At 44.0% G+C, this 24,712-nt stretch overlaps 1 long non-coding RNA gene across 1 annotated transcript; it reads left to right on the plus strand.

The window, feature by feature from the left end:
- Window positions 1-1,547: 1,547 nt before the first annotated feature.
- On the plus strand, window positions 1,548-21,124 carry LOC147020925 (uncharacterized). Its single transcript, XR_015061352.1, has 3 exons — window positions 1,548-2,376; window positions 8,132-8,277; window positions 20,933-21,124. It is a non-coding gene; the product is annotated as an uncharacterized LOC147020925 (long non-coding RNA).
- Window positions 21,125-24,712: the final 3,588 nt, after the last annotated feature.

A 24,712-nucleotide genomic window follows, 5' to 3' on the forward strand; every position in this document is an offset into this window, starting at 1 on the left:
TCTCGTGTTTAATGTATGTCCTTTCTGTAATGATGTAGAAACTATGCACCATGCAATCATTGAATGTAAGAGATTAACACCTCTCTTTCTGTTCCTTCAACGAATTTTTTGCAAATTTAAAGTTGATTTTTCTTTCTCAGTTTTTGTGTATGGCATTGCATGTACCACTGCTAAAAAAAAAAACCTGTGATGCTGGTTCTTAATTTCCTACTGGGTATTGCAAAGCTTGCTATTTACATAACCAGGAAAAGGGAATTAGCAAGTGAAAGCAATGGGAATGTATTTTGTTGCATCAAAGGAATGATTTTTGCACGGATACAACTGGAGCACGCTTTTCTCTTGAATATGAGCAGCCTCCATGTATTTGAATAATTATGGTGCATTGACGGTGTTTTGTGCGAATGTAAAGAGAACAAACTGTGCATATACTTATAATTTTAATCTTTCATTTGAGTATGTCTCGCCAATGAGCAGCCAGCTACAAATGTATACAATGTCATATGGGTTAGGGATTCACACGGTTTGGTGGTGTTTTTCTATTTTCATAATAAAAGAGCTTAAAAAGTCGAAGCTTCTCTCTCTCTCTCTCTCTCTCTCTCTCTCTCTCTCTCTCTCTCTCTCTCTGTCTCTCTGTCTCTCTGTCTCTCTGTCTCTCTGTCTCTCTGTCTCTCTGTCTCTCTCTGTCTCTCTGTCTCTCTGTCTCTCTGTCTCTCTGTCTCTCTGTCTCTCTGTCTCTCTGTCTCTCTGTCTCTCTGTCTCTCTGTCTCTCTGTCTCTCTGTCTCTCACTCTCACTCTCACTCTCACTCTCACTCTCACTCTCACTCTCTGTCTCTCACTCTCTGTCTCTCACTCTCTGTCTCTCACTCTCTGTCTCTCACTCTCTGTCTCTCTGTCTCACTCACCCCCTACTGGCTGTTGGTGAGTCGAGTGGAGTGTAATGGCGGCTGTGTGGTCTTGGTGAGCTGTGATTTGCCCTGTTTTTTCGCCTTCCTATCCCCTTTCGCATTGTTTTCACCTCCCTTCCTTTGTTTTCCTTCATTATTTGTGCTCCCACCCTCCCTCCTTCCCTCCCTCCTTCCCTCCCCTCTTCATTAGACCTCGTGCTTCAGCCTTCCCTCGCGTCGTCGTCGCCCCACCCCACCCCGCCCATCTGTCCTTGTTATTTCACAGTTTGCCTTTCGGGTCATCCCATCCCATCTCCATCCCCCTGTTTTCTCCTCGCATGCCTTTTTTCCCTGAGATAGCGAGAGAAAGAGCCCACAGCTTCTTGTGGATAACTTTTAGTTGGCGGCCCATCCCGGCCCTTCAACTGATCGTTTTGTTCCTTACTGCGGCTGTGTTTATTTCCTTTGGAAACCTGTCTCAGCTCGTATTTAATTACTGCACGAGAGCAATCACCCCTCCTCCCCCTTCCTAAATATGACTTCGTATTCCCGTTATGCGGCATTTGAAGCATTAACACGAAAACATGGCGTCGTTCGCGTCCCGCCCGACGACGTCAGCGTCGAGGATCTCGTTATCACTATAGGAAACATCGTCGGTACTGACAAAGTTCGTGCAGCCTCGCGAATGAACAAACGTGTGGTAATCTTCGTATCTGAGACAGAACTGGTTCACGAAATTGTATAGACCGGACTATCAACAGACGACGGACATTTCGTGCTCGTCTCCCCTCTGGACACACCGGCCGTGAAGGTCATTATCTCGATCACTCCTCCTTTCCTGAAGAATCAGACGTTGATCTCCGAACTATCTCGTTATGGTTCTGTGGTTTCTCAGATCACGATGTTACCTTTACGAAGCCAGGACGATCGGACGAAGCATGTGATGTCTTTTCGGAGACAAGCTTGTGTGGTGCTTCCTCCCTCTAACGCTGAAAGAACCTTGAACATCGTTTTAAAACTCAAAATTGATAATCATGATTACCAAGTCTACGTAACCACTGACACCCTGAAATGTTTCGAATGTGGTAATTTCGGACACTTGAAACGATCTTGCCCAAAGTCAACCTCGTCGAACGATGAAACAAACCTCGTCAACAAGAATACGTCTTCTTCTTCCTCTTCCTCCTTGACTGTGAAGGAAGCGAATCCGTGTCCGGTAATAAGGCCCAGGCCTCCAAGTCCGATAGTCTAAACAGCAAAACGAATGTTTGGGATGGTTTCACCATTGTCTCATCAAGGAAGAGAAAGACTTTACCTGATGGTCGTTTAATCCAGAAGAAGGGAGCATTTACAAACGAGGAATCTGTCGGTAATGTTGCCGTAGTTGTGACTAACATCACTCTACGAGGCCTACCTGGTATGGACCCGGTATGGACCCGGAATGGACCCGCACCCCGGTACCTACGACCAACAAGTTTACCCTACTTGCCGGTGAGGACATCGACGTCTCCCTGACAGAGACCGCTTTACCTGTTATTTCAGTGAAGAAAACTGTTTCACTCGTTAAAAACTCTCCCATTGGAAAGTCCATTGACGGTGATACGCAGACCACTAGTGATGAACCTGCTGTCACTTTGGTAAATGTTAACCCTGAATCCTTGTCAGCAGGAAACAGTGAAACAAATGTTAACCTGTTACTGATGACTCCATGACGTTCATCACGTGGTGAAGCTAGAAACGCAGGAAAGGTTAAAATGGATGTTTTACGAGAGACCCCCAAAGTACTGGATACCTCCACGCCGTTGGAGGTCGATAACACCGTTACGGTCGAGGGAAGCGAGATCTCTGCATCCGCTGATGGTGTTTCCATTTCATCAACCCCCCCCACCCCCCGGTTATTTCTGTTACTTCACCAGATGTTTCCACAATGGAAGAGCACATAGACGTGGTAACCAGTACAGATCCGTGTATCAATACTGACGACAGTATCGATATGCAGGACGGTACAAGCTTGTGTGACTCGGAAACTAAAACCGATTTTGACGAATCTGACCTGGAGGAAACAAACAGGAACAGTCAGGTGGAAACGGTGGAGAAGCTGACCAGTCAAGGTCTTACCCCCTGAACAAATTAGACTCTTCTTACAAAATACACACAGAAAACGCAATATAAACCTGACGGAATACTTTCCAGATCTACCGTCCTTCCTTGAGTGTGCTCAGGCTATCGTACGTAAGCCTGACTTGTTCGGTTTCCACCAGACACACTGTCACCGCTTAAAAAAACTTGATCGCCAAGGCGAAAAGGGATTCGTATCAACTATCCCACTTTTGATCTTATTCTTCGAAGTTATTATTTTCCTCATGGCCAGTTTCGAGATTGGAACAATAAATGTTAATGGTGGAGGGAGTCCGCTCCGCAAGATCCAAATTAAACTGCTGGGAGAGGTCAACGGTCTCGCCATTGCTTTGTTACAAGAGACCCATGCTGTCCGATCTGTTCAGACTCGGTGGCAACTATTTATGGACAAGGAATGTTTCTTCAGTAACAACTCCTCGTTGAAGGCAGGCATCATGTTTGTCTGAGGGAAACATTTCCATCCGTCCTGCCTTAAATTTATGAGTATTATTGATGGACACCTTGCCTCTGTGACCTTTTCTATCAATCAGGTCAAGTTCACAATCCTCAATGTGTACACTCCAAGCAAAAATGACAAGCGGATCTCCTTTTTCGCCGAACTGAGAAAATTCCTGCAAACACTGGATTTGCAGACTCGTCTAATTATTGGTGGCAACTTTAACTGTACTGTTAATGCTTCATTTGACCAGAATGGGCCGGAACCCCAACCATGTATCGCAAAACTTTTTTGCAAACATTATTGCGAAATATAATCTTCATGATATTTGGCGCATACAGCACCCTTCTGATCAGTCTTATACATGGTGTCGTTGTTTAAACAACCACATCTCACTTGCAAGGTTTGATCGCATCTATGTAAATTCCCATTTATTACATGGAGTCTATAAATCTGATATCGTGCCTTCTGGTTTCTCTGACCATTCCCTAGCTCGAGTCTTTATTGAACTCTCGAAACCACGTCCAGGGAGCTCTCATTGGAAATTCAATAACAGTTTACTAGAAAACCTCAACTTCATTCAGGCCTTTGAATCCTTCTGGACGGCTCTCCTAGAACAGAAGTTAAGCTGTTCCGTTAACCCGCTGATATGGTGGGATTTAGTAAAAACCCAAATTAAAGGGTTCTGTCAACAGTATCAGTTTTTCTCAACAATTGCTGACCATGAAGTAAAGAAAATATTACAGTTTGAGATTTTACATCTTCAACGGGACATCGGACAAAATAATAGTAACATACAAAAAATCTTAACTGAGAAACAGTCTTTATTAAAGGAAATAATCGAGAGGAATTGCACGTGGTGCCTTAGTTCGGATGAGGGTGCGACAACTGAATGAGGCAGACGTACCAACCAAGTACTTCTTTTCTTTAGAGAAACGTCTTCCCAGTAAACAGTTTTCTCAGCTGCGATTAGCAGATTCATCCATTATCTTCACACAATCAGAAATGAAACTTTTCGTGAATGAATACTTTTCGAAAATATATTCAATGGAACAAATAAATCCTGTCAGTGTCACCTCAATTTCCGTAAGCCTGCCAGTGTTGTGTGAAGATGGGCGTTCCCAACTGGAAAGACCCATTACTTTGGATGAACTTGGTGCTGCCCTGCACGGCCTTGCCATTGGGAAAGCACCTGGATTGGATGGACTTACAACCAAATTTTACAAGAAGTTTTGGCACTTATTGGGTCCAGAACTCATGAACACTTTGAACGCAAGCTGCCAGCTTGGAGAGCTACCTCGGAGTTACCAACGAGCTCTTCTTACCCTCATCCCAAAAAAGGGAGACATGCTGAGAATTGAAAATTGGCGTCCTATCTCCCTGTTATGTACAGACTACAAGATATTTTTGAAAGCCCTGGAATCGCGACTTACTCCTTATTTATCCTCGTTGTTGGAAGAAGACCAATGTTACTGTGTCCCAAAAAGTTCCATCTAATCTATGACAACATCTCCCTTGTGAGAGACATAATTGAACTGTGCAAGGAAAGCCCTAAATATTTAGGACTCCTTCTCCTTGATCAGGAGAAAGCCTTTGACCATGTTGACCATTGGTACCTTTTCGAAGTACTTGAGCGGTTTGGACTTGGTTCAACCTTCATCTCTTATATTAAAATACTATACAATAATATTTATAGTATGCTTAAGATAAAAAATGAACTTGTTGCACCTTTGTCTATTAACAAGGGAATTAGACAAGGTTGCCCTCTTTCCTGGTTGCTTTATGCTCTCTCCATCGAACCCCTACTGGTTTCTTTGCGCTGCAGACTAACAGGGTTTAGTTTGTCCCAGCTTGAATGGCCCATCAAGGTACTGGCATACGCTGATGACGTGTGTGTATTCGTACAAGATATCAATGACGTTAACATCGTTCGTTATTGTTTGTCCTTATTTGAAAAGGCTTCTTCAGCCAAAGTAAATTGGAACAAAACGAGCGCCCTTTGGCTCGGTCTGTTGTGCTACTTGGTGCCAAGACTTCCTGCTCCACTGTCATGGGCCAATGATGGTGTGAAATACCTTGGAGTGTTCTTAGGTAATAATACCACATTAGCAAAAAATTGGGCTGGTCTGCTTGAGTTTGTTGAGGGTAAACTGCAAAAATGGAAAGGTCTGATCACACAACTGTCATATTGTGGAAGGGACTTGGTCATCAACACAATGGTGGCCTCTACCTTATGGCACAGGTTCTTCGTGCTGCATCCTCCAGCGGTGTTGCTTCAACAGCTCCAGAAGTGCTTCGTGTCCTTTTTCTGGGACGGAAAACACTGGCTGCGACCTGGGGTCCTCAGTTTACCACTGACCGATGGAGGACAAGGCCTGGTCGACATAAAGAGCCGGCTAATGGCCTTTTGACTCTCGGCTGCTCTTCGCATGCTATACATGCGACCTTCTCCACCATGGGCCAACGTCGCTCGTCACCTTTTGCAATAGGCTGGGAGGGTAGGCTATGACCACTCTGTTTTCCTGATGGACCTTTCCAAAATCGACACATCCCCCCTCTCTGGTTTCTATCAGAGCATGCTAAATGCGTGGCAAGCTCTGACAATAACAAGAGCTACACATTCTTACGCGAAACAGATGTTTCTGGAAGAACCTTTGTTCTGCAACTCCTTTTTCCATGATATGCCTGCTGATAGGTGTTTTATTCAACGCTTTACCGACAAGGACGTTAAATCTGTCGCAGCTCTTCTCAGCCCAAATGGTAGCTGGATCAGAGCTGATGCATTGGCAAGCCTGGTCGGTGTGCGATCCTCTCGAATCGTGACACGCATATTAGGTAGTGTGCTTTGGACATACACACAGCTTGCACCTGCTTGGGAGCAGGACCACCAAAGCAATGAACAAAATGCACATCGAATACCTTCTCTCTCTACCTTTCCTGAACTCGTATGTGCTTTTTCTCTTGCCAGCCCTCTTCCTTGTCCCCCTTTTAACGTAGGCTTCACTGGCCTTCCCAAACAAAAACACCTTTATTTTGGTTGTGTAAAATTTCTTTCGCAACGGCAAATAACACAGCAGAAGGTTTGATGGAGAGACCTCTTACCTTGTTCTCCCCCTTATTTTCAAAACTGGAGAGGTTTTTATCACCCTCCTGGACCACCACAACATGGTGACCTCCAATGGAGACTAGTACACTGGATCCTTCCTTCTAATCACTTGTTACAGCATTTTTCAAATCTGCCTGGAGATGAATGTCCTTTTTGTAAGAAATCTGAAAACCTTTTTCACATTGATGTTTAATGCCAACGGTTGGAACCTTTATTTATTTTATTTCGGAATTGTTTTGTGAGGTTTGGTTTGATTTTTAACACTTGTGTGTTCATCTACGGATTGGATATCCCACACAAAAATTCTAATGCTGTGTTAGCCAATTTCCTGCTTGCTCAGGCAAAGATGGCGGTATATAAGTCAAGGAAAAGAAAACTTGACGATGTTGGAGTAAATGATGAATATGCCTTGTTCTTGTTCCAAAAACCTTGGAATAAGTGGTGTTAAATTGGATTTTGCTTTCTTTTCAGTAACGGGAAGATTACCACAGTTCAAATCAAAATGGTGTATAAAGGAAGTTATTTGCAAAGTCCGAGAGGAATGTTTATCCTTTTGTGAAATGTTCTGTATATAATCCACCCGATTCATCCTTTCCTTTCTTCAGAAATTGTTTCTTGGTTTTTCCTTTCATTCTCTGAAATGAAAATGTAACTCCCATTTGGGGACTTTCTTTTCTATTTTTATAATAAAAAGATACAAAAGTCTCTCTCTCTCTCTCTCTCTCTCTCTCTCTCTCTCTCTCTCTCTCTCTCTCTCTCTCTCTCTCTCTCTCTCTCTCTCTCTCTCTCTCTCTCTCTCTCTCTCTCTCTCTGTCTCTGTCTCTGTCTCTGTCTCTGTCTGTCTGTCTGTCTGTCTGTCTGTCTGTCACACTCTGTCTGTCTGTCACACTCTGTCACTCTGTCACACTCTGTCACACTCTGTCACACTCTGTCACTCTGTCACTCTCTCACTCTCTCACTCTCTCACTCTCTCACTCTCTCACTCTCTCACTCTCTCACTCTCTCACTCTCTCACTCTCTCACTCTCTCACACTCTCACTCTCTTTCTCTCTCTTTTTATCTCTTTCTCTCTCGTTTTAAATGCTGATGTCTTGTAAAAGATCCACAAATGGGACCCTGTTGATTGCTTAAACCAGAGAAAGACCCATATACGGTGCTTCTCCGGACCTACATCCTTATCGGCTTAACCATGGGATGTGCTGTGTGCAAGAACAGATTGAGCCACTAACCATGAGATGTGCGACACTCAGGAATAAGTTGGTTGAGCCACTTACCACAAGATGTGTCTTTCTCAAGAGTACTTCGCTAAAAATGAATATTAAACCAGGGGTGACTGAAGATAGACAGAGCAGTTTGTTATACGTGTTCTAGCATTCTGTTTGACTTGTGCACAGGTTGAAGGGGTGTTTGGTTGGCTGTTTGGTTGATTGTTTGTTTAACTGATTGATGATTAAAAAGAAATTATAGACCTATTCTTGACTTTGTGTGTTGTGTGTGAAGGTACATTATCTTTGCTGTGATTAAGCCAGTATATTTGCTGATAATTGTGTCTCTCCTAATGACAGCATTGTAATTCAAGGACCAGGGTTCGGCCCCGACAATTGGCGAACCGGGCAGGAGCCTACGAGGACCTGGAGAGGACTGGTGGACCATCCCGGTGGCCATTGAGTGCTACCCTTTTCTGAGCTGCTCACCAAAGACCCGATTAAAGGTAGGAAACCACATCTGCGCTCGGTTGGGGCTTTGAGGGGTGCGCGCCTACTGGCTGGGGGAGGTACCATAGCCCTTGCCAGGTTCCTCTGGGCTCTCAAACTAAAAAGGAAAGGAGGGAGACAATAATCATAGCAGAATAGTTGCTTGTTGCAAGGACGGTAAGGATAAGGGGTTGTGAAATAGAGTCCTACCATTGTCAATAACGAGAATGAAAGAGAGATTGTAGTGAAGTTAAATGGGAAAATAATTAACATTCCTTGAATGTCCTGCAAATTTTAATGGAAAGTCAATAATTCTTCCCATTTCCCATTAGTGGATAGCTGAGACTATCCCAGACTAAGTAATATTGGAGAGCTGGGAGGATTAAAAAGCATCCATAAAATATAGGATACAGATGAAGATGCTGAGTAATAGAGGGTAGAAGTGCTCAGCAGTAGGGGGTTACAGCCAAAAGTGTATAGGAGCGTGAGGCTAACAAAAGACCAAGGGGGAGTAAGATCAAGTGTCGGGGAAGGCCAAGATCACGCAAGTCCAAACCTGAGGATCAAACGACTACTCCGGGGAGCAGCGTCAAGTTGAGGGGAAGACCAAAATAACGTAAGTCCAAACCCGAAGATAAACGACGACTCCAGCAAAATGGGCAACCGGTCAAGTACAATAATTCCGCCAAAAGCAAAAACGAGGGCGGAGATGATGTGCAAGCTGCATGGAGTGTGGGCAATAGAACAGTTAACGCTGTGGGCAGCATGGACAAACAACACACCACATCCATTCCCAGAGGAAGGGACATTTAATAGACAACCATTAGAAGCATTGTGGAAGGCTCTGAAAGAGAAAGGGAAAACAATGAGGTCCCGGGTAAATTGGGAAGTATTTGGATGGTGGATGGAGCAATGTATGAAGGCAGAAGAAAATTCTACGGTGGCGAGCCTGAGAGCAATCCTCACGGCAACTAAAATGGCGTTAGAACAAGTACACCATCTTGTACCAATGAGAGAACAAAATTTGAGAAATACTGCACCAGCAGCAAGTGTCCAAATGGCACTCTTGGGCGGGATAGTACAAACACAACCTGGACCACCGACAAATAACATTCTCCCCACCCAGGCGCCTCAAAGGGGAATGAGGGAAGGAAACGCAGGACCATATAGGGGATGAGTACATGCGTTGAATGATATAGTAGAGCAGACAATGCCAAATGCAACACCAGTCTGCCCAATGATAGAAATGGTTCCCCCAGGGGCCCCGGGAGCCAGGGGAGTGGCAGCGGCGGCAGTACGGGTGCATCGCTGCTGGAAGGAAGCGGACTTGCAAGGTATGCGACAACAAATGAAGGAACTAAAGGAGAACCCAGAGGAGGCTGAAAGGCGACTCAAGGAGTTTATTATATCTCATCAAGCTACACGTACCGATATAGGAATATTGATGACTACTCTATTACCAACCAGCGCGTGGAGACGCACTAAGGAAGCGATTCAGCGGCCTCCAGTGTTGGCAGGAAACGAGCAGGAGCATGTGACCCAGGTCTGGATTAATTGGTTTAATGACCTGTGTTCACAATTGATTATAGAATTAAAGCCCGCATTGGTAAATTGGGACAAAGTACAAATGTGTGCGCAAAAAGCAGGGGAAGAGCCAGCCAAATATTTCCAGCGATTAAAGAGAATGTGTAAGTTGAACGCAGGGTTTGAAAACAATGATGAACCACCAGGGGCCTTGCTGGTAAACCTATTCTTGGAGGGATTACTACCAAAGGTTCAGGGACCCTTGAAGACAGCCAAACCCGATTGGAGGGGGCTGCAGATCCAAGACTTGGTGATGACGGCCCAACATATATTCCTGTCAGCAAGCCGGCTAAAAGAAATTAAAAAGGAAGAACTCATGATGGCGATCCTAGGGCAAGGTCACCGAAATAAAGAATGAGTAACCAAACAAACTAAACCAACAGCACCACATATGGAATCAGATGACGAGGATTGGGACGAGGATCCCACAATGGAGTACTATAATGCAGCCCGGCAACGGGCCCCTCCACCTAGGAGGCCTTTTAGAGAACAAAGAACTCCCTGGATACAGGCGCGAAGTCACAGAGGGGGGAAAAAAAAGAGGGTCCCCCATGGGGAGTAGCTTGGGATGAATGCTATAGGTGTGGAAAAAATGGACATTTTATGCGAGACTGCCCATAAGATGTACCCCGTACAGGACAAGAGACTCGGACTTGGCGGAAGCAACAGGCAGGTCAGTTCTGGCCTGAGTACAGAGAGCTGGAGTGGGCTAAAAAGGAAAATTGGAAATGATGGGGTGGGAGCGAGGAAACCCCTACTCCGCCACTATTGACGACATTACCAGCTGCGCAACCAATATATGTTCTTACGGTAAATGGGAAGAATTTAAATTTTCTGGTCGATACCGGGGCCACTTGCTCGATGATTAAACTAGTGGATCTTAAAGATGCTCCAAGATCCAACAAAACGATTTAGATAGTGGGAATCTCAGGGAAACCTGAAAAAGTGCCTTTGTCAGAAGTATTAGATATCAAATGTGGGACGCTGGAGGCCAAGCGCGCTTTTCTTTTAGCCACCAACTCCCCATCCAACCTCTGAGGACAAGACCTGCTTTATAGATTAGGATGCACGGTGTGATGCACCAAAGAGCGTGTATATCTTGACATACCCGATGACGCAACGGAAGAAACGTTGCAATTACTCGCCTCTCTGGGTCCAGTGGTTTATTGTTGGAGGATAACAGGTGAGATTTTCTTGAACCAAATTGTGCTATTTTTAGAAGAAATCGATCAGATACCTGAGGTTGAAACATTGCTAGAACAGAACAAGATAATCAAGGCATGGTACTCACTGCTCCATTGTATAGCTTACTATGAGGACATGGAGGGGGGTGACAAATTTGAAGAGTGGGCTGACCAAAACGTAAGGGCTTACATAAATCTCAAATTGAGGGATGTGTGGTTCGGCCAACTAGGAGGAGCCATCAGCATCGATTTGACTCAGAGCCAGCAGAATCTGACACGTATTTCCAACAGAGCTTGCACACACATATCTATTACAACTAGAAAGGGGGAACCACCGGAGGTGATGGGACCAATGGTGAAGGACATGTCACAAACAGGTGAAGGTGGAGTCTGTGTATGAGCGAATCGATTTACCTCCAACGGAAGAGTACCCAGTCACTATCACAGAAGACAAGTGCCTGATAAATTGTGGATGAAACATCTTAATGACGTTGGCCGTATTGCTAATGCTGTGCCAGTAAATATTGAAATTGACACACAATGTAAGATGCCGAAGATGAAACAATAATCCTTGTGGAAGGAGGCAATAGAGGGAATAGCTCCAGTAATTGACGCTCTTCTAAAACAAGGGATTATCAGGGAAATGACCAGCCCATGTAATACACCGATCTTCCCTGTGAAGAAACCTGGTAAGGACACTTGGAGATTCATACACGACTTAAGGGCGGTCAACCAATGTATTAAAAACATACAACCAGTAGTACCTAATCCAGTTACTATACTGTCATCTATCCTGGCAACAACAACCGTGTATTCGGTGATCGATCTATACTCTGCCTTTTTCTCAGTACCAGTCCACCGAGACTTGCAATTCCTGTTCGTGTTCACCTATCGGGTTAGACAATATACATGGATAGTATTGCCATAGGGATTCGCAGATAACCCGACACTATTTTCTAAAGCACTGCATAAAGATTTGGATGACATGCTGTTGTGGAAATGGACCCTTAGTGGGTTATTAAATATAGGATTAGCCCAGATCCCCCCCGAAATGCATGTTTAACCAGGTTGTTCGGTAATTGGACGTTAAATGTGTGTCGGGAGGTGTAGCAGGCTGTCTTGTATTCGTACAGTGGTGGTGTACCGAGAGGCGCCTACTTTTTCCTTCCCCCCTTCTAACGAGCCCCGACCCAGCGCCCTGACAGTCAGTCAACAAGACGTGTCAGCAACCCATTGGGGGAGAGCTGCTGTAAAGTCGAACGATGGACCAATCACGTGTTCCCAGAGGCGGTCCCAAGAGGCCTGCCCCAAAAGGCAAGAGGAACTGCTTTAGTGTCAGTCTGTGTTCTGCTTCATGAGGAGTGGTTTGGTCGGCTGTTCCTCCTCGGTTATGGATCCAGCCTGAGGTCATCCACAGGTTCATCCCGAGTCCAGTCACGGAGCCTCTGACTGTCCTGACTCCCTGCACGGCTCGACATGTCTTTCATCCCATCGATCCACCTGCGGGGCCCAACACCAGGATTGGCCTAGTCTGGTGTACGGGCCAGGCCTGAATTCGCATGCTGGACCTTGTGAGAAACCAGCTGGAACACACCATAGATCTTTCTCTCCTGTGCTGTCGACCTTACGGGGGCTGAACGTGCCGAGGCTGGTGTGTGAGCGATGCGACAAAAGGAGGCTGTCACTGCCATCTTGCCATGCGGCATGCACAAGCGATGCCGATAGGAGTACGAGCGCCATCTTGCCACGCTGCATGCTCGAGCTTGGGTGCTCGCATCCGACACCATCGGCTTGTCACGAGCCGCATTCTTGCCTTCGACACTTTTCCTCTTGTCCATGAGGTGTCACCAAGTCCTCCGTGTCTTGTCTGCATGTTGTCTGCATGTTGTCTGCATCTTGTCTGCATGTTGTCCAGGCCTAAGGTTTATTTCACTCGGGCTCCCTTCGAAACCCGTATCCGTAGCTCCCTAGTTAAGAGTGGGTTATAGATTAATTATAACGTTTGTGAATGCTTTGCTTGTGTCGTGTTTCCCCGATGTGCCCCCAATAAATCTGGCTGAGTTATACGAGATTTGCCGCCTTGAATTTATTCGTGCCGCGCCGAGGAACAATCCGCTCAATTTGTATATAAAACCAAAATGGTTATGGACTGGCAGACTTCACTCGGTCTCTGGTCAAACCCCGTCTGTAGCCGGGGTCTATATCCCCAACTGGTACGGCCCAGGTGTACGTTGGTATCGTGATCTGAGACGCGTGACCCGACACCTGTGCCGAACTAGCCGGCGTTATAACCCCTGAGACAGCGGTGCTAAGTGCCGCCGAATCTTCAACAATACATCTTGATGAGGGATCCGTACTAATACATTACGTAGACGATTTGCTTGTATGCTCGGACACGGTAGAGCAATGTAAGGCGGACACCATTACCTTGCATACTGCGCAAGCAGAGAAGGGGCACAAGGTGAACAAAAACAAACTACAGCTATGGAAGGACAAGGTCGACTACCTCGGATATACTCTTATGGCAGGAGAGCGAGGGATCAATGTAGAAAGGGTCTCAGCCATACGGGCCGTACTAAAACCTCGGAACAAGAAGGACATGTGAAGGTTCCTTAGAATGATAGGCTATTGCAGACAGTGGATCATACATTACACGGTGTTAGCTCAGTCCTTGTATGACTCGATGTTAGAGGCAGCACCAATGATAATTGAGTGAACAGAGGGGAGAATACGAGCATTTGAGAGTCTGAAGACACAATTAATGATGACACCAGCATTAGGCCTTCCTGACTATGAGAAACCCTTTGTACTGTACGTACAGGAGAAGGACAGATTTCACAAGCAGTGCTAATACAACAGCATGGGAATAAACAACGACCCATTGGAGACTTTAGTGCACGACTCGACACGGTCGTAAGAGGTTTACCACCGTGTTTGAGGGCGGTGGCAGCGGCAGTCTTCACGGTACAAAAAATGGCAGATATTGTGATGCAACAGCCTCTAGTGGTGAGAGTGCCACATTGTGTCAGTTCCATGATTTTGAAAGCCAATATGCAATATTTGTCAGCGATCCATATATTGACTTACGAACTCACTCTGTCGTCAGCGCCGAACGTCAAGGTAGGGAAATGTGCCATTTTCAATCCGGCATCACCTTTGCCAATAGAAGGTGAAGGGGAACCACACGACTGCATGGAAAGCATACGTGCATCTGTCACATCTAGTGAGGATATGAAAGATGTGCCGTTACAAAACCCGGACAAAATACTGTATGTTGATGGGTCTTCACAACGAGGGGTAAATGGAACCTTGCTGGCAAGTTACGTGGTGTGCACCGATCACGAATGCATCAAATCAGGAAAATTACCAAATACCTATTCAGCACAACAAGCGGAACTGTGTGCCATAATTGCAGCCTGCAAAATAGGGACAGACCAAAGAGTTACAATATATCCTGATTCTCAGTACGCATGGGGTGTAGCCCACAAATCTGGTAGAATATGGAAAGAATGACATTTCATTACATCTAGTGGTATGCCCATGAAAAATGGACACCTCATAGCAGAATTGCTGGATGCAATACAATTACTAAAGGCAATTGCAAAAATAAAGTGCAAAGGACATTCCACGCGTACCGACGATGTTAGTAAAGAAATGCAGCAGCTGACGTGGCAGCCAAGGCAGCAGCTCGATCCGAGAGTCTTAACATCATGTGTACCAAAAGTATGGCGACCAACCAACAGACCCAACCGTCACAAGACAACCTGAGTCAAATGTATTATGCAGCAGATAAGGAGGAAGTCCTGAAGTGGGAGACGTGAGGATGTGGATTTAATGACCATATCGTGTTATGGGAGTCCCCAGAAGGTAAACCTGTCGCTCCCCGACATATATTGCCATGGTTTGCACACTTGTCGCATCAAAATGGACATGTGTGCAAAGGGGGCATGGTGAGTCAGATAAATAAAATTTGGTTTGCACCTGAATTTGCGGCAATAGCGGAAAATCATTGCAAACAGTGTCTCATTTGTCAGAAAAGGAATATAGGTAGAGTACACAAACAGACTCAGGTAGCTCATTCCCCACCGTGGGGACCGTTTTTATACACCTGCAGGTAGATTTTGTCCTCATGCCACCATGCTGTAACTACCGATACATACTGGTGATAGTGGACGGATTTACGAAATGGGTGGAGGCCTACCCAAGTAGAAAGGGGGACGCTGTCACGGTAGTTAAATTATTGATGAAGAAATATATCTGTAGGTATGGGATACCATACAGAATATCAAGAGATCAGGGAGGGTCCTTCACAGCAGAAATAACTAAGGAAATGTGTAAAGCGTTGCAGATAAAACAATCGTTTCACTGCCCTTATGACCCACAATCGGCGGGAGATGTGGAACGGCAGAACGGGACATTAAAGAATAAACTGGGAAAAGTCTGCAATGAAACGGGAATAAAATGGCTGGAGGCCCTACCCTTGGCATTGGTGATCATGGGGTCAACTGTAAATAAAATGACGGGATTGTCCCCGCACAAAATATTGATGGGACGACCAATGTCGGTACCTGTTACAACCCCGATAGATTTGAACCAATTGCAACTGCAACAGAGGAATGGGGTAGTACCATAGACTCCTATAGAGAAGGACTGGAACCTCCCATGCTCGGAGTTTGTAACTTTAGTCTGAAGGATTAACGAGTCCGGGGCTAAAATGACTTCTAGAAGGGCTAGAGACACGATCTCGGGATACATTTCGGGGTTTTTGAGGACTGCGAGTTCAATAGTGTCATTTTCAACACCACCTGAGGTCATCTTCAAGATCAAAAGGTCATATATCAAGGTCAAATTACTGAATTTTGGTATTTTTTGCCCGTTTTTGTGTCTAACTCATAAACGGTGAGAGATGGCTGATTGTAATAAGATGCAAGTGTGTAGAGCTGTCAAACTTTAATATTTATTGTCATATATCATATTACATAAACATTATATGCATGTCACAACACTCTGCCTATTACAACTATGTCTATGTCTATCACGAGTTGGAGAGCTTTTCTTGCCTCCTGAGACATCCCAAAGCCTTTTCTTTGTCACTTACATTGAGGACATGAGCTTTCAATAGAATGTTAGCTAAAGTAGTACATGCAGCATTACTACGAGCTAAAGGTGCATCTACAGAGGATAACAGCTCAGCAAAATGAAATTGGCAATGCATTTTAGTCTTCTCATACAAATTATAGGCATTATGTACAAACAAGAGGGTTGACATAGTCGGCACACTCAAACCACCTCTATTCAAATTATCTAGAAACTCAGATGACACCTCGTTACCATCTTCATCATCAATGATCTCCTCCATACTAGTGCGATCGCCATATTCATGAACAAGGTGTCCGGCCAAATAAACTACTTTTTGCTTCAGGGCATCGTCAGACCCCAAGAGATCCTGAGTGTCTTGAGGAGTAATCTCGTCAATGAGTTCACTTCGCTCATCTGGATTTATGGAAGTTGTACAGTTCTTGTCGCAATCAATCACACGAGAACTAGATTCGGGCATAATGTCATGCTTAATGAGTGTTTGCAAATTTACAATTTGAGCTGCAGCCATAATGTCAACTACGTCAATGTAGAAGTTTCTTCCGCTTCTTTGCCTGGCTTGGCCGAAAAACTTTTCCAAAGCTTCATCTGCAAATATAGCAGGAAGAACGTAGTCAAAGTCTTTCTCTGCCAGAAGCAATTTGGCAGCATCCACATTATTACGTGTGGACACAGTGAAGGTTTCAGCAGTTTGCTGAGTTAGCTTCAGCTTACGACCACCACCTCCTTGCCATGCGCAGGTAGATATAACTTGGCAGGCCTGCTCCAGCCTAGTGAAACTTGTACAGTCTGCTGTCCAAAGCTGTCTAGATTCGTCGCGCAGATGGATAGCTGAGAAACGGTCTTTCACGTTCATCATCTTGAACCACTCACTCATTATCTGGGTGAGGATGATCGTGCCTTCGCTGATGCCCAGTGAATCCTTGAAGGTCTTTAAAGCAGCGACGGTCTTGTCATTGAACACTTGGCATACCAATGGTACGCTCTGGCGTTGAAGGTGCTTGGGGAAAATAGCGGTGTGCGTCAGCTTGGTTAAGCGAATAGGAGTAGCCCGGTCAATCTCATAAACCTTCTGAATATCACTCCAGTAAGCTTTCTACTCATGACCATCTACGACAAATGAGAGTGTCTTGCCATCAACAGTAATCCAGTTGTTACGAACATTTTTGAAGATGTGCACATAGTCATACACGAAGAACATAGATTGCTCTTGAGTTGATAGCACTTGGCAACTTCCTGGTCCTCCAAGTTTTGAATAAACACTGCGGTTGGTATTGCAATTGTCACATATCAAAGAAATCACAGTACCGCCAGCACCAACTACAGCTGATGCAGCTTCGATAAGGAGTTCCTTCAGCTGATCGGCAGTTAGTTTTTTGCAAGGCAAAATGCATAGAATATAGCGTGGACCACCGAAATGGCAGGCAACTTCAACAACCATAGCATGTGAAGCAAGCATTTCGTGTTTACCACCCGCTGCTGCATTTTGAGCATATCCTACAACATGCCCTCCAGAAAATCGCAATGTCTCGACCAGCTTTACCTCATCAAACATAAAATTGACCAAACGCTGCTGTGGTTTAATCATGGTTGAACAAGGTTTTGAGGTTGGAGTCCTGCTGACTGCTAGCAAGCATCTGTTTTACCTTTTTTGTTGATGGTAGAATGATTAAGCCGGATCGATGAATCATTTTGTATGCACTGGGTGATATGTTGTGAAGCTGCATTGCGAAAATCATAGTATCAGTATCAAATCGGCGACAATCAAGAGGTTTGAACATAAGATGCAGCTGCGACAGAAGGAAGGTGAAATGAGGAAGCTCGTGTGCCTCAGTCATCCAACAGAGCTGGTTTATTACAAGCTGAAGAATTTCCTTGCTTGTGCATTCATAGATGTTTGTCTGGTCAGTTATGGATCTAATCTGGGACCATTTTGAGAGCAGGCTGTTCTTCTGCAAAGGAAAAGAGTCGTTTGGGCACCTCAATGCCATCTTTCTCAACTCTATTCAAGAATATAAATCCAAAAGGTGAGTAAACTTGTTGGAAATGAAAGAACTGCTTGACAGTTTGTCCAGTCGCATCAGTTCTTGAGAGGTAAAGGTTTTCCTGGTCTTTTATGACGTTAAAGCCAGGAAAATAGGAGCTGATTTTAGCACAGAAGTGGTCGAAATCTTGGATATTGTCTGCAGCCTCATCAGCTGCCTGCATCTTCTTAGCTCTGGATTCTGACGTAGAAGATGATGTTGGGCGTGGGGCTGAGGTCACCTGCTTCAAAGCTGATTTCGGTACTCCAGGAAATATTGATGGGGGTTCTTTGGGTCATTTGCCACCCCAAACTGACACCCAATCACAATTGAAATGTCTCACAAATATATATATATATATATATATATATATATATATATATATATATATATATATATATATATATATATATATATATATATATATATATATATATATATATATATATTGTTGTGGTTACCAAATTCGCAAACCACCATTCAGGTCCCTTAGGTGAGATATCTCGGTAAGTACATGTGTAGTTAGGCCCAAACCCGTTGTCTAGTGGGAATACATGTCATTCATGCGTGCTGCGACTCTTCAGGATAGCCGTTTTTCTTTTACTATCTTTATTTTGGACCAATCGCCATTGTTACCACCACCAGTCACAACATCAACCACCCACCGCGGCGCCGCTTCACGTCACACCTCGCAACCGTCGCATCGCCACCGTTCTTGCGCCGCTTGTGGGTACCGGTGTTGGACTCGTGCAGGGCGCGCGCCGAACAGCGTGTACAAAACCACGGATTTTCCACTTCAAAAACGGATCAAAAACGACACACGCCCACTTTTGTTCCGTCCAATCGGTGAGCGAGGGGCGATTTGGCCCCGCCCCCAGGGCGTTGGAGGGCGATCGATATATGCAAATTTATGGATCAAAAAGCATTCACGCCCACTTTTTCTCGGGCCAATGGGGAGCGAGGTGAAAGGTCGAAGGGAGGGGGTCAAAGATGAGAGAGCGAAGCCACGGGGCTGATATAAGCGACCGCGTTCGTCAGTCAAGTGAACAGAGAGTTAAGACTTCGCGGGCGGTGGAGTTGGGAAGAAGGAGCTGGTCGTCGTCGTGTGCGTTGGAGTCGGAGCGGAGGGGACGGAGCTGTGGAGAGGCGGCGAGGGCAGACGAGGGGGTGCTCGCGTCGTGCAGGGAGCTGCACCCCAGGGAGGCCGACAGCGCGACCTGGCCGAGGTGGAGACGCTCGTCGCGGGACTCGAGGCAGAGTAGGAATCCTCTATACCCCGAGCATCAGCAACCCCCTCCTGTTTCCCCCCCGCGCTGAGATAGTGCGACCAAGGGGGCCCCTTTCCCACCCCCTACCAGACACTGTCCGCGAGGCCCGCGGAGTTGAGGCACCATCGCCGCTCCGCGTCTCATCACCAGACGGGTAGGCCCGACCCGGTCTCGGCCTCAGGCCTGCCCCATTCTTGGGGGATTTCTTTTCCTTGGTTTTGGGTATGTGTTGTCGGCGCCGTCTGTGAAGTAGAATTGTATAAGTGTTGCCGTGTGCTCGGTAGTCGGTATTAGCTCTGCACTGTGTTTTCACTTTTATGTTTGCTTTTTGTGTAAATGGAATTGTGTTTTCTTTTTTTTGTGTGCATTTGGTGGAATTGTATTTGTGTGCTTTCCGTTCGTCGCGAATAAATGTGCTTTATTGTTGAACTGTTCTCCCGCTTCGCTTCGTCTTTTCCCCCATTGAACCCCCATCTTGCTTCACGTAAAGGGTTGGTAGTGGGCTGAATACGCCCGATAATTAATCGAACCGTCGAGGTCGACGATAACACCGCTCGGTTATTCTGATAGTACGGAACGGGTCGCTTAAGTGGCCCGTGTCCGAAGTCGACCTGCGGCGAGGTGCGATCGCCCGGTCTACCCTCCGCGTGGGTACTTAGGTAGTTCGAATTTGGCGAGCAACCCTATCCCACGCGGGGGCTGATTGGCTCGATCGCGGTGAGACCGAAAGGTCCACCCGTGACTGGTTCCCGGCGTTAGTCCGAGAGGGTCACGACTGGATTGTCCGTCCGGTGGGCGACGTGCCGCGATTCGAGTTACGTGGCCGTCGCACGCCGGCGGGCGGAAATCCGCAACAATATATATCTCCTTTAAGCACCTCAAGCTTTCTTTCTCATTTGGCAGTGCCAATATCCATCTCTCCCTCTCCTCAAGATATTTTGGGAAGGATATGACCTTTACATAAGGTGTCCCATCATAGTTTCCTCTACAACCAAAGCAGCTGCAACGACGTGGCATATTGTCACCAAAGCAGGAAACAACACAAAGATCCTGTGAGATCACCAGCTGGACAGTTTCTGAAAGAGAAACAAACAAAACATACATTAGTTAACGATGATAGAAATCAGCAAGTAGGTGCAGTAGGTGCACAATGTCATGTTTTGTCATAGACTTTACAAAAGTTTTCCTCTATGAGTTAGACACAAAAACGGACAAAAATATCAAAATTCAGTAATTTGACCTTGAAATATGACCTTTTGACCTTGAAGATGACCTCAGATGGTGTTGAAAATGACACTAATGAACTTGCCGTCCTTAAAAACCCCTATATGGATCCCGAGATCGTGTCTCCAGCCCTTCTAGAAGTCATTTTAGCCCCAGACTCAAGTTAATCCTTCAAACTCAAGTTACAAACCCCGAGATCGTGACGTTCTAGTCCTTCTCTATAGGAGTCTATGGGTAGTATTGACCTTTTGTGAAGCCCGAACGAAGGTGGTGAAAGGATTTCATTCACAGGTCCAGGAGGTGCTCCCAGAGTCAGCCCAAAGTCAACGACACCCATTTGAATCAGGAGACCAGGTCTTGATGAAGAGCTTTTCAAGGAAGAACTGCTTACAACCAAGGTGGACAGGGCCATACCAAGTGCTTCTGGAAACACACACCGCTGTGAGAGTTGAAGGTAAGACAGCATGGATACTCGCAACACACTGCAAGCCATACACAGGAGAAAACGTGGATACAGCACCTCAAGATGGAACAGATACGAGGGGGGTGGTGGAATATGCATAACATCTGCCTCATTGTGACCACAACTTTTTTCGCACTCGTTTGTGTGTGGGTAATTTATAGTATTGGGGACAAGCAAGACAGTGAGGGGACCACCGATGATGTGCGGATCACAATGATGGGAAAAGAGAGTGAGAAATTGGGTCCTGCGAACTCACAGGTTGATGAGGAAGAAACGAGATATAACCCTGCTTAAAGAGTTGACGGATCATCCATTGAACACCTATTTGGCGCTATCTTTACAGTATGCCAGGGCTATGGACAAAAGTAAATGTTGGGTGTGTTCACACCTACCCCACTCCTCAAAACATTGGTTGCCCTTGTTTACAATCCCATTGAAGGGAGAAGACGTGTTTGGATACTTAGTCCGCAGACAAGATAGACCAGTTTTAACTATAGTGAAAAAGACACCAGCGTCAGTGCGAAGGAAAATATCAGAGATAAGGAGAAATTGGAGAAGGGGGGCACAATTGTACGGTCTATGAGCACTAGCATTACCCCAAGTATAGGACTCTTAAAATGCATGTCGTGATTAAGACACCAAAAGGTGAATCAAGTGGAAAACCGTTGAATTGAAGATGACTGACTATGACGGATTGAAAAAGGTGAAGGATTGGAAAGGTACCCTCCACATTTTCAACTTATGCATAAACAAATTGGACTGATTTGTCGTCAGAAGATGGGGTAACAGACCTTACTTGGGAAATTCAACATGTCATTATGATGCAGAACATGGTAACAAAATTATAACCGTTAAAGGATGAACTAACGGGACAACCATACCTGTAAAGGTACGAGTGAATAACCTTCTGGAACCTCAGGCACCTCTCAATGATACTTACTTTGTGTGCGGATATGGGAAATAATCATGGTTGCCAGTGAGATGGACAGGATCGTGCTATTTGGGATATGAAATACCCAGAATTCGGGTTGTTGACCAATCACCATTTATGCCACAGAACAGACCAAAAAGAGCCATTTCAGAAGTTGAGAGATTTTTCATGATCGCATTTCCTCCTTCTGGAGCCACCAAAAGTGCGAGGGAAATTATTAACATGGCAGCATCATTGGAGAAACTCGCCAACACCACCAGCGAGGGGGTTCACATGACAAGCGCGGAACTGGTTGCTATGCAGACGACAGTTATGCAAAACCGCATCGCTCGTGATATGCTATTGGCAGAAAAGGGAGGGATCTGTTCCATCATAGGTGTGGAATGTTGCAACTATATTCCTGACAATTCAGAAGAAATTGATAATTTGGCTCACAAAATTAAAGCTGAAGGTGCGAAGTAGTAGGGTGAATATACTGATTCTGGCTCACTTTCCCCCATGTTAATGAATGGGGGATTCTCAGCGATTCATTTTTTTTTCCCTAAAAAATAAACCCCCTTTTTATCGCAAGGTATATTTATTTGTCTCCCCTTTTAACCAAGGAGCACTTTTTCAAATAACTAATGCATATTGTTTAGCTCACTCATTGAACCTATAAAGATTTGTTCATTCTAAAATTCCTTCAATTGTTTAATTTTCCTTGCACAATAATCCCCATCTAAAATATTGAAAAATAAAACATTTTAATCTTTATAGTTTTCAAGATACCCCTTTTGTGTTATAATGAAATGATATACTTCTCTCGTTGATCTCATCTGACTACCTCCTGAGCTGCATATCAATTTGAGATTGTAGTAAATTAATTTTCCATTGTTCAATTGATAACCATCAAAGTTTTCAGTCCATTTAAGGATATTTATTTTTTTTCTTTACATCCTCTAACTTACTAGTTTTTAAATTGATTCGCTTATTTGTTTTATTTACCTTTGTTTTAGTTATTTTTTCAATAAGACTTATTTGATATTTTTCACATTCATTATGTTTTCCATTTATATACCAGGACTGAGATTTTCTCCACTCTTTAGTTTGATTAATACTTGGTTCGACCATTTATATATTGTGAAAAATGCGGCGGTAGCTCTTAAAAACCCTAACTCATCTTCCCATCGTTAAAACTTGTGTCCATATGGAACACAATCTATTCTATACACTCTATCATACAATATCCATATGGAACACAATCTATTCCATTATCTAAAATAAATCTATCATCAAAGGCTCCTTATGCCTTTTTATTTCCTTCATCACTTATGTTCATCTTCTGTTTATAACTTCTTATTGTATTCATTTTCCTATATTCCTCTTTCTTATTCATCAAACAATTATAATAATTTCTAAAAGTTATTGATTTCTTTATTCCCTTTAACCTTATATCAATCTGATCACCATACGTATAAGCAGATGCCTTTGCTCTCAATCCAATAAACTCACTCATTACTTTTCCACCCAAATCATCCGTAAAATTACCGATAACCTTTTCATTCTTTTCTGAAAATAACTCGCTCTTCTTACTAAAATTACTTGTATCATATACTCCAATATTTTTCTTCATATCTTTTTAAACATCATCAGTTTTTATATCTAGAATAAAACTATCAGTGTCCATATACAACAATGAAACATTTCCACCATACTCTTTCTTTAATCCATGATACAATTAATCATACATCAATATCTTTGATAAATCAAGAACTGCTGTTCCAATATAAATTGGTTTATCCATGACAATACTTTCCTTTTTCATATGAATTGCAGAAAAGTTATCTGAAAAACCTCTTCTCTCTCAAAACTTGGTTTATTTATCAATCTTGAAGCTTCTTTCCAAGATGTTGCAAATCTCATGTTTTGCCTGTTTCTAACATTCTCCATTGTCTTTCCAAAGACAGCATTATTCATCAATTTATCGAATTCCCCTTCAAATTTTACTTTTGTATTTTTTCTAATATCTGTATTGAATTTAATATACTTTTCCATCCAAGGACTTTGTTTAAATTTTAAAACTCTATGAATTTTAGCGACTCCCAATCCTTCTCTCAAAAACTGTTTCAAGCTTCTCTGATGCAAAACATATCCCTCTTTATCATAGAATGTTATTTAAAACTTTTCTTTTGATTTACCTTTAATATTAAAACTTTTATGATAATCACTTAACCATTCTTTCTTTGGGGTTTCTTTCTCACATGCAAAAGGAAGGTCTTTATGCTTATTATGAAGATCACTCGGGTACCTCAAATCAACTTCAAAATAATAACCTTCTTCTTCCTCATTCAATTCCTCTTGAGAAGAAATAACAATATTCATCAAAGCCTTTTCATAATCCTTTTCTTCCACCCACTCTAATTTATCATAAGGCAGAGATTGAGACATTGCCCATCCATACAAATTATTAGCATCAAAATACATCAAATAATTACTATCTTTTTCACTACCATAATTTGGAAGATATTTATTATTTGCTTTAGCATATCTTTTTGAACATACTTGTGATATTCCACCTCTCTTCTCTCAATTCCACTATTCCACTTCTCAATCATCAAAAGCATATCTACATCACTGATTAAATTTATATCTTTTTTGTCATTTTCAACATTGCACTCCAAGCTAAACAAGGAGCTGT

This window comes from Eptatretus burgeri, chromosome 8, assembly GCF_056783735.1.
Source record: "Eptatretus burgeri isolate ZD-2024b chromosome 8, Ebu_testis_v1, whole genome shotgun sequence".
NCBI lineage: Eukaryota > Metazoa > Chordata > Myxini > Myxiniformes > Myxinidae > Eptatretus > Eptatretus burgeri.